Source organism: Scophthalmus maximus, chromosome 4 (genome assembly GCF_022379125.1).
Source record: "Scophthalmus maximus strain ysfricsl-2021 chromosome 4, ASM2237912v1, whole genome shotgun sequence".
Classification (NCBI taxonomy): domain Eukaryota; kingdom Metazoa; phylum Chordata; class Actinopteri; order Pleuronectiformes; family Scophthalmidae; genus Scophthalmus; species Scophthalmus maximus.
In genome coordinates, this window is record NC_061518.1 from 3,118,281 (window position 1) to 3,129,031 (window position 10,751).

At 44.3% G+C, this 10,751-nt stretch overlaps 1 long non-coding RNA gene and 2 other non-coding genes across 4 annotated transcripts; all 3 read right to left on the minus strand.

The window, feature by feature from the left end:
- Nucleotides 1-7,091: 7,091 nt before the first annotated feature.
- On the minus strand, nt 7,092-10,725 carry LOC118302259. Of its 2 annotated transcripts, none has more exons than XR_004790494.2 (6): nt 10,573-10,662; nt 10,152-10,262; nt 8,888-8,986; nt 8,388-8,530; nt 7,816-7,945; nt 7,092-7,513 (listed from the first exon to the last, which is right to left on the minus strand). It is a non-coding gene; the product is annotated as an uncharacterized LOC118302259 (long non-coding RNA). The 2 variants fall into 2 exon arrangements; XR_004790493.2 differs by having other exon boundaries at nt 7,094-7,513; nt 10,152-10,218; nt 10,573-10,725.
- Nucleotides 8,636-8,749, minus strand: LOC118303506. The gene has a single exon (XR_004790762.1). It is a non-coding gene; the product is annotated as a small nucleolar RNA SNORD67 (small nucleolar RNA).
- Nucleotides 9,916-10,029, minus strand: LOC118303505. The gene has a single exon (XR_004790761.1). It is a non-coding gene; the product is annotated as a small nucleolar RNA SNORD67 (small nucleolar RNA).
- Nucleotides 10,726-10,751: the final 26 nt, after the last annotated feature.

Below are 10,751 nucleotides of genomic sequence, written 5' to 3' on the forward strand. Positions count from 1 at the left end.
ATAGAGCTGCAACAGTTGATGGTTTTGTAATCGGCTACTAAATCAATCGCCAACTATTTTGAATCATCGATTGATCGGTTCGAGTAGTTTTTTATGGGAAAAAAAAGTCATGAATAATCTGATTTCAGCTTCTTACATGTGAATATTTTCTGGTTTCTTTGCTCCTCTGTGACAGTGAACTGAATATCTTTGGTGTGTGGACAAAAAACAAAACCTCATCTTGGAGTTTTGGGAAATACAATCTTAATTTTTTAACAATTTCATGACATTTTATGGCCAAAATAAGCGACAGATTATTCGATGATGAAAATGATCGTTCGTTGCAGCCCTACATTTAAACATCTGGCATTGTCGGAGGAAACAGAAGCATGAATCTCAAGTGAAACCAATCTCGTCACGTTGTGGCCCTGGCGAAACGACCTCGGCTCCCGAAACTACTCGAGACTGTTTGCTCGGAAGGTTCTGTGCAGCCATAGACCCACGGGTCCCTGAACGCCCCACCGGCTCTCGAAGTTCTCCAAATATCGCCAAAACCTTTTCCAACAACCCGTCATCGACAGGCATGTGCAATGTGCCAGAAATACTAAGATTCCCCAGGTCCCTCTAACCTCCCGTATCTCACGTGGTACCTGAGCTCCGAGTGAGCTGCTGCATATGAATGCTGCACTTCTTACACCCACAGGAAACCTTTGGGTTGAGGGTGAGGGGAGGGGGAACCCTCCTGGCGAAGGAGAGGATTTCTTTGGGGGGGAGGGGGGGGGATTTCTTTTGAAAGCTTTTGGTAGCCGCGTGTTTCTCCTGCATGTGGAGCCTGTTGCATATTTAATCTGGCAGATTTCTTCTCCATTTGTGATGGATTTTTCCCAACTCGCCATTCTGGCTCGGATCAGCGACACAGACTGTAAGAATAAGAGAGTGAAATATTAGTTACAAGCACTGCACAGAGGTTAATCAGTTTTTTTTTTTTTGGGGGGGGGGATTTGTATTGTATTCTCAAAGCAAATATGTAACTTCACATCTTCCACTTTGACGCCACTGGTGCACGTGACACAGTTAAAGTCATGATTTATTCATGAGCTTGGCATGAATATGAAAATCCAGTTATATATAAGCTTCTCATATATGATACCACAAATGTGCACCCATTGATTTGTGTTTTGCCCAAAGACATAAGCTTCATGAAAACAAGCGGCGCGTCTTTAAAACCACAATGACATCTAGTGAACGCCGGCCCTATTTTAGTCGCAAATTCCTGCAGGTGAAATAGACGTCGCGACACGACACGCGCTTGCTCACTTGTGTTGTTGCTCCCTTAGTTTTGGTGAACACCCACACCGGCGTGGAGCTGCGTAACCAAAGTGCAAGAAGAACTCCAGCCAAAGGCAGTAGCATCTCCTGATTATTATAAACCGCTCTTCCACTTTTGACCATTTTCCACTTAACCTCATGAGGGCTCATTCGGAGACGCGGTGACGTCTCCGCTCTGAATAGAAAGAAAAGGGTACAGGAAATGATCCGTCTGTATCAATCACACTTCTCTGAAGCTGTGTACGAAACAGGGTTTTCCAGTCAAACCCATCAGTGTGTTATTTGCGTACCTGCGTTTCCCCTTTTTTGGGACAGGCATCGCGTCGGAGCAAATACGAACAAAGAGTTCATTACAACACATTCATGTCTGCTGACTTAGGATCACCGAGGGCCTTGCCCGACCCCCGACCTTCTGTACCAAAGTCAGCAGTGCAAACCCACTTGACTACACAAGAACGGCGAGGTTCCTTTGGCATTTACAATCTGTCCTTGTGTGTTTATTTAGTTTTTAACTTTACATGTGTACAGAGAGATATTGGTGGATCGAGACTCTCGCAGGCGCCCGAGTGTTTGCACGAGCACAGAGGCATCAGATCAGACGCTGTAAGTGAAAGTGGGAAAGCGACGCGAGGAGGCAACAATGACGCGTTTGAAAACGGCACCGTATCTAAATCCAGTGTTACACAAAAGACGCGGGGGGCTTAAAAAGAGAAGAAGAGCCGGCTGCAAAATTGAATTCCGAACGTGTTCTCAAATAGTGTGACGGCGGGAGGAGAGACTTTTCCGGGTGCCCGAGGAAAATCACATCCACGTTCTGGACAATGTTAGTTGACGTATTGTATCATTGGTACAGAAGAAGAGCAAGTTTGTTTGTGAGAATATGCGCTGCGTGCTTTGTACAGAGCTGATAAATGATTCAGAAGTTCATTGTTGGATGAATACAGCGAGTACAGAACTGTGACAACAGACAAACAAAATGACGCTGCGGCTCAGATTCACTCCGTCTCCGACTGGCTTCTTCTCCACGGAGATAACAGCTTTGGGAATTATAGTATTTCAAGTCGACAGCAATATCTGGCAGGAAAAAAATAATAAAAATAGTTTTCTTTTCTGAGAACTTGTATCCATAACATTAACATACACTAGTGTTAAAGCCCCAGTGTGTAATTTTTTTTAATTTTCTCACGGCATCTGGTGGTAAAGTTGCAAACCGCGACCAACTGAGCAACCGACAGGGGACACTTTATGCTGGCGCACCGCCGCTTAAATTCTCCGGTTTCCGGGAAAATTCAACACAACGTAGCAAACATGGAGACTCACACGGAGGTCGGGTCCACCTCATGTAACTATATTTATCTCATTTACAGTTGACAAAAAAACATGAGGTGATTATACATATCTGAACACATAGTTATGGACAATATATTCGATTTCGGTGACTAAGTTCTTCTAAATATTAAACAGTGTAGCTTTAAAAGAGTCTATGTTGGTGAAGGGAAGATTATGTACCTGTTTTATTTACCAACCTTAAAGCTACAGTGTGTAATATTTAGAAATTGAATATATTGTCCATAACTATGTGTTCATATATGTATAATCAACTGTGAATGAGTTAAATATAGTTCCATGAGGTGGACCCGACCTCCGTGTGAGTCTCCATGTTTGATACGTGGTGTTGAATACGGTTGTTGCATGAAACAGTTCAGAATACGTCGCATTCACGTTGGAATTTTCAGACGCTGTCGGAAACCGGAAATGGAATCAGCGGTGCGTCACCATAAAGTGTCCCCTGTCGGCCGCTCAGTCGGTTGCGGTTTGCAACTTTATACCACCAGAAAAGTAAAACAATTACACACTGGGGCTTTAACGGTTTAAATGTTTAAAGATTATAAATCTAGTGAGTCGCCCTCCGCTGGTGATTCCACAGAAGACAGGCTTAGAAAAAAAATCTGCATTCCATACAGTTTATGACTGGGACTAGTTTTTTTTTTCTACACTTCTCTTTATGAACAGACACCAAGCCGCCTCTCACCGTCAGCGTGTGACCACTGACCGGCGCGATTACTTATTCATGTGCGCGTCTCACTGGGGGCCGACGTTTCTCTCCCGATCAGTCATTTTCCTGAGCTGAACAAATCAACGTGACCTGGTTCGCAGCAGCAGCAGCGGCGGAAGAAGAGCTACAGTACGTGTCTTTGATCGGACAAGTGCGATCCGCAGAGGGTTGCAGTTCCCTCTGGACCTGCACACTCGCGGCGCCGCTTCCTCGGGCTGCACAAACACATCCATCTCCCCGGCTCAGGTCGAACTCTCCCAGGTGTTGCACACGCGTGTGTGCGTGTGTGCGTGTGTGCGTGCGTGCGTGCGTGCGGGCAGAGATGAATGTTTTTTTCTTCTTTTCTCTGCTCGTTCAATGACAGCAAATAAGACGCATTCAGCCAAAAGCTGAAAACGTAAATGATACAGAGCCCAAATATGCCACGGCACATCTGGAGCTTGCGAATGCTCACCGGGCCTCTTTTCGGCTCCCACGCCGTCGTGGTCTGTGGGCTGCGAATTCAAGCTTCTCCGTTTTCACTCATCGCGAGGCGAGTGAGGCTTTCGGGTCAATTTCAGATTCAGATTCGGATTTTGACATTGACAAAGTGGCGTCTGCCATTAAAGATGAGAAGGAAAAACAAACTCTCCAACAGTCGCTCTGACGGGATATTTGATTACTGGAGTCAACCGTCCGTGACGTCGCCCATGGGTTTCTGTGAGCTGCCATTTTTGGCCAGCGCCATCTTGTTTTTTCTCGTAACCAGAAGTAGAGGCGTGTCTTCGACCGAGAACACCAGATAATAATGAGCTTGTTCATTGGTCCGGCGCTTGCGAATGCGCGTCGTCACGTCTCCTGGAATTCAAAAGGTGGCCGGCCGACGGCGCAAACGTCTCACATATTATCTTTGATTTGACACTTTTGAAGCATCTAAATGCAGCGTTTAATTCGCCTATGGTTACGGTACGGTTTAGGGTTAGTTAGTGGTCGTACACTGACATCAAACCAAAACGACAGCACCACGATAAATAAAAATCCCTGCAGCTTAACCGCTCCTCTTTCGCTTTTCCGCCACATTTTAATACCCAACCGCCATTAAAAGAAAATGACGAAGAAGAAGAAGCGTGTACAGCCAATCACGTTGCGATCTCTCAGCCAGGTGTGGCCCAAGAACACGAGGGGGTGGAGCTGGGGACAAGTCGGACAAAGAGCTCGTACTAGTTATCTTTGGGACGAAGTTTCTAAATGATGTAGCAAATCCAGCTTTAAAACTCAACTCAAGTCCCTTTCTTCCACTTCTTTCATTCTCTAACCTCGCGAAAACCTGAAGAGACAACACGAGATACAAACAAACTAGTGAAAACTGGATCTACGCCATACGTTTTACTGAGCAAACGACCAGTTGACTCTGGATACTGTGAATACGTCTCCTACCGCTGTGGAAAAGACTGTTGGGCCTTTTTCATGATTTTTTGTAAATGCAACAAGGTCAATAGTCAGTAGTTTCCAGCCCGGTCTCTTGAAACATTTAATTTAACTTTCACTGTGAATTTCTTCCGTTTCTACAGTTTTCTTGTTTTTTGTTTTTTTAATCGGTTGAGGTGGAGATCAGGAGGGAGGAGAGGAACCGTCCATCGTGCGTCCGTCACTCAGCCAGAAGGAAAACAAACAATAACAGGACTGAAGGATCACACCTCAGTGAACAGAGCGCACATCACATCACACCGCGGCCCCGAACATCACTGAGGACAGGAGAGTGAACACAGCCTCGGAACAAAACATTCCGCCGTAACCAACCAACCAACCAACCACCTCCTCCTGTCAACGCACATCAGAGTTCAGAGGCAGAGGACGACGTTCAGCTCGGGCCGATATCGACTGGGTCGGTCGAGGAAAACAAAGTGAACCGGCGCTGAACGTGGCTCCTGCGGTGCTCAGAGATCTCCAAAGATCGGAGTGTTTGCCGCGAACAGGACGACGCAACCCTTCCGAAAAGGCTCCGCGCCGAAATCTGCCGTCGGTTCCGAAAACAAAAACCGATGAATAATTGATTCAACTGAAGTCGGCGAGCTCGTGGCCCCCCCTCCCACGGAAGCACCCTTCGCGGACTGGCGTGTAAAGTTACACGCGGAAGACGCGTTCATCAGACGACGGCGAAAAGGATCAGGAACGCGGTGAATAATGAAACGGAGTCGTTCCACTACGACACTGCAGGCGCTTCGCCGGCCTCGATATCAAAGGGAGGAGAGAACTCGCTCGCACGGATCAACAAGTGCCGCTGGCAGACAGACATCAGACGTTTGATGTCAGAGCAAACGTTGCTGTCTGCCGTCTCCTGGCAAAACTACCACAGGTATTAAAAGAGAGGTGTGTGTGTATATGTATATATATACATATATATATATACATATACACCAGAGCTTCATCTTTTAATAATGCACTGTCCACTGTGTCATTGGTCTGTATCAGCACTGATGAATAAAAGAGAAGAAAGTTCAAAACGACGAGTTCTCTGAGGATCATTCGAACGCAGTTGTTCAAAAGAGGTGTTGTGTTTTGTTTTCCAGGATCACAGATTCCATTCTACTTTCGTTCCAGGGCCCGGCCGTTCAAAAGTCTGAACCACTCTGGAACGGATCAAAGCTCGAAATTTGTGTTGTTTTCGAAAAAAGTAAAACCGACCCAGCGTTGCTTCGAAAAAAAAAAACGGGACAAAAGTAAGATGGGCTGCGTGATCCTGGAGGGGGAAAACATAGCTTTGCCAAATCCAGATCATTTTAATCCAGATAAAAGATGGGCCCAGGTCTTTCAAAGCAACATTGGACTGGATCACCCTGGTCCAGATACAAACTTTTCAAGATGGATTACCAGCCCTCTCAATGGGACAAGGGATCACGCTGAAAAACAAAAATAGTTTCCATTGAAATGTCTGTTAAACAGTCAGACGCTCATCTGGCCCACAATAAATATAAAAAGAAAAACAAGAAGCTATTATTCAAATACATTATGGATTCTTTTGACCACGTGTTTCGAATCCACATTTCATAATAATAAAGAACATTCGCATTTCTTCTTCTTCCTCAGTGGAGACACCGAAAGTTTGAAGCTGTGGATGGAGGTGGATCGGAATCCAGTCTTGACTCTGCACATTGGACCTTTGTTTATACCCTGAGAACCAAAGGATCATGTAGCACAAGTGCATGAATACATTTCTCAGTCAGACGATTTTAGTCAGTGAACATCTTAGCTATGCTAATGTGTGAAGTAGACATGAATATTCAAAATGGAGATTTTTTTGTGTGAATTGGGTGAAGGATTTTTGGAATCAAAAGATTTGGACGTGAACCAGGTCCCCACAGGAGTTCTAGGTTTCTGTGTGGAGCCTATTTCTGTAACAGAATAAATCCGGTGAGATGAGTCGCCTTATTAAACCTCGACTGAGCCGACAGGAGGACACATGCGGACTGAAGACTGGTGTCCACCTGCCACCTGGTGGTCACTGACTCACTGTACAGCTGAGGAGGACATGTTGACCTCACGCCAGTTCCCTTCACTGGTCTGAGAACTTTTCTCTACTGTTCATCCTTAACAACTAGATGATCTTAAGAAAATATTTTCTTCTTCACTTAATTGAAATTTTACTTTGTTCGCCTCACGCTCTGCTGATTGTTTTTTCAAAATAAATTTCTCATTTCCAAATAAAACTAGGACACAAGTTTCTATAAAAATATGTTGCCTTTATTTTTTAGTTAGATCACGATCATGATATTTCAGATGTGCAGAAACCACAGAGAACATGCTGATATTTATGATTAGCTGTGACCACTGACGACGCAAGAAATAAAAAAAAGTCTCAGACCACTTTCAGCATATTCCCTTCAGTGTGTCTGGACCTTGTTTTATAATAGACATTATGCTCATATTCAGGTTTGTGATTTTGGGCTATTACTCTAAAAAGTTTACATGCTATAATGCTCAGTAAACAGTTTCATTGCCCCCCGTCTCACCAGCTATAATCTCTGAATACAGCTGCAGAGCTTCAAGTCGTCTTCTCGGGTAACAAACAGATGATCAGTGTTCATGTTGAGGATGACAAGCAGCTACGGCATCGCTGATGTTGTTCACCATCACTCCTGACAGGCTCCTCTGGTCCAACGCCTTGTCCATCTACAAAAACGAAAAACACAGATTGACATTTCTTCAGAGTTAGATACTAACACGACGGAGCAGAAAAAAGGTGCTTCTAGGTCTTCAGACAAAACAAGTTTAGCTTGACATTCCATCCATTTGTGGTTTTCAGGTCCACAGACAGATATGAAATAACAGTTAAAATCCATTCATATCATCCACCATTGTCTCTTCTGACAACAGTCCGTGCAACCAACCTCAACACCTACTCTCACCCTTCTCTTTCAGAGGTTAAGGGGAAGATACCCACAACAACACAGTCATTCAGTGCAAACACGTACTGGAATTGTGTTTCTGCTTCAGATGGGGTCAGCCCAGGTCGTACTGCAGCAGCTCAGGGATGAAGGACAGGAGATGTGAGCAGCAGGTGGAGGTCAAAATTCTGACCTGTGACTGTACCAGTGAGGCCGCCTGCAGTTACAAAGAGGGCAGGGAGGGACAGAAAAATGACAGGGGACATTTTATAAATCGGGACAATCGAGTGGTTGTGCAACTATCAAGTGGACCACTAATCAAAGCGGACCAAGTTTTAACTGGGTCATTGGCAAACAAAAGAGCAACTGAGAAATGGATCGAGTTATTTACACAGTAAGAAACAAACTGATGTTCTGGACAAAGAGCAAAGCCTCAGTGAAAACACCTTCATCAACAACTGAAACGTGATTGTTCTGAACAAAATCTATGATTTATTTTCTCACATTATTTGGCCCGATCACTCGAGTGACTACACCAATCTCTAAACTGTACTGATACTTCCCTGTTGTCCAACCAGACAGATTTACACCATGTCAAATTTGACTACATTTGTCAGTGAGAGAAAAGATTAAATAAAAACATGTTAACTTTTCCTCACCAGGCCCCAGGTTCAAGTCATTTGATTCTTCCATCCTTTAGGACGTGAAAACATTTGCAGGCAGGCAACATTTTGTCTTCTCCGTGTTCACAAAGGCTGGAACACTCCGTCTAACCACATCTTTGAAGTCTCCCACCATCAGGCTGGGAAAGGACGATAACAAGAAGAAAAAAAAAGGGCGAGTCAGAAAATGACAAAAGAAAACCATTTAACAGTGGCACACTTTTTTCCCTGTCAGGTGTGGTGGGGGTGACTCAGATGGCCCCTGTGCACAATGGGTTGTCACCACAGGTTGTCAGGACGGGTCCGCCGTGCCACTGCAATCAGCAGCCCACCTAATAGTGCAACTCATCACTGTCACGCCCCAGTGGCTGTAAAACGCCGTAAACAATATATTGGAAAGTCAAAGAGTTTTATTTTGTGCAACCCTTTTTGTAGGTAAAGTATAAAAACCTCTCCTAGTTTGGATAGATGTAGCATCGCACATCTGGAAAACAGACCTTGAGAAAAGAAGAGTTGCCTCCAGGTCAGTGAGCCGATGGTCCTGTTTGAGGGAGAGGAGCTTGAGAAACTCTATTCTTCATCTCGCAGATGCTCGACTAACCAAAAACAGAGAAACAGAAAGTATTAATAAAACTCTTCAGGATCAGTGAAAAAAAATGCGCTGATCGCCTTTTTATATAATTATATTCAAACAAATCGTCTAATATATGAACACAAAACAAGTTCAATATTGAAGAACCGCCTTTCTCCGGTTAATTTCAAATTACAACCAGACAAATATTCAATTTTAATACACGTTTGATTTAATCAGCATCACCAAGCAGCCGTACAAAGTAATCTCAGCATCAGACCGTGGCAATGTGCAAATAACAGCGTATTGCAAACCTTCAGCTGAATATTAACTTTACAGTAAACTTTGTTTAGGTAACATTAGGTAGCTTTAAACATTACATTTAAAGCACTTTGCCAAATTATATTTTTTTAAGTAGCAAACTCCACCCATGCTGTGGTGTTAACGTGTTTGTAAACCGAATGCAGGGTAATACAAGACTATTGCAATAAAAAAAAAAAATTAAATGTAGTCACTAATTGAAGTTGTTTTGGATTAGAGCTGCAACAGTTACTCGATTACTAATTTAACTATTTTGATAATTGATCTGCAACACTATAATCAAGTAGTTTTTATGGGGGAAAAGGAAAAAATGCTCAGATTTCAGCTTCTTAAATGTGAATATGTTCTGGTTTCTTTGCTCCTCTGTGACAGTGAACTGATATATCTTTGGTGTGGGGACAGAAAACATCACCTTGTGGTTTTGGGAAACACGATGGACACTTTTCACCATGTCACGTACCAAACAACTAATAGATTAATAGAGAAAATAATCAATAGCTGCAGCTCCTAGTTTGGAGGCTGTAGATTGTGCTGTTGTTGAAACACATGACACCCACCAAAATGATGAGCCAGTAAAATGACAATGTTATTGTCTCATCTATGTCACATGAGTTTATGGGGGGGGGGGGGGGGGTAGAGTCAGATGGCCCCTGTGCACAGTGTGTGTCCTCAGGTTGGATCGGGTCGAGGTGCTGGTGCCACTGCAGCAGACACCCCGACTGATTGGTGCAACTCATCACCCTCACACCCGCCACCCCCTCCGGGTTCGGACGTGCAACACCTGACGTGTAGGAGACACTGTTCAGTTTATTTATGTGTGTGTGTGTGTGTGTGTGTGTGTGTGTGTGTGTGTATTTATATATATTTACCTGAAGTGTTCACATGACTGGGTCCTGCAGGCGGCTTCATCCGGGTCACTGCTCGAGCGACGCTTAGCTTAGCAACACGACGACGGAGCACACAGAGCACACGCAGGTTAGCTGTAACTCACCACAGACATGCGCATAAAAAACGTGGCCTAATATCGGATACACCCTTAGTTAGGCGTCGGTACAATAAACCACGGTGGTGGGCTGCATGTTAAATTTGTTCTTCAAGTTGACGACAAACAGTCAGAGCAGTTTGTCAAAGACATAAACAGACAAACCGTTGACTCACTGTTAGCTTGTTGGCTAAACTAGCATCGTACTTTCGCCAATAAACTCGACTAAAACGGTCAACCAACAACTTCTAAGGTTTTTTTTAAACACTCAGTAAACTCACAAATAATAAGTAGGTGTCTTGAATTACCATGTTTGTAGAGTTTCATGTTTGTAGAGTTTCTTGCTCGTCGTCGCATTAGCTGCGGACGCAAGCGGTTCACTTCTGGTTTAAAAGAGCGTATCCGGTGAAGCCGATCGTTGATTGGCTCAACCGCCCTGGGACGCTGGCCGCTCATTGGACAGTCGGAAGTTCCTTCCGCCAATGAC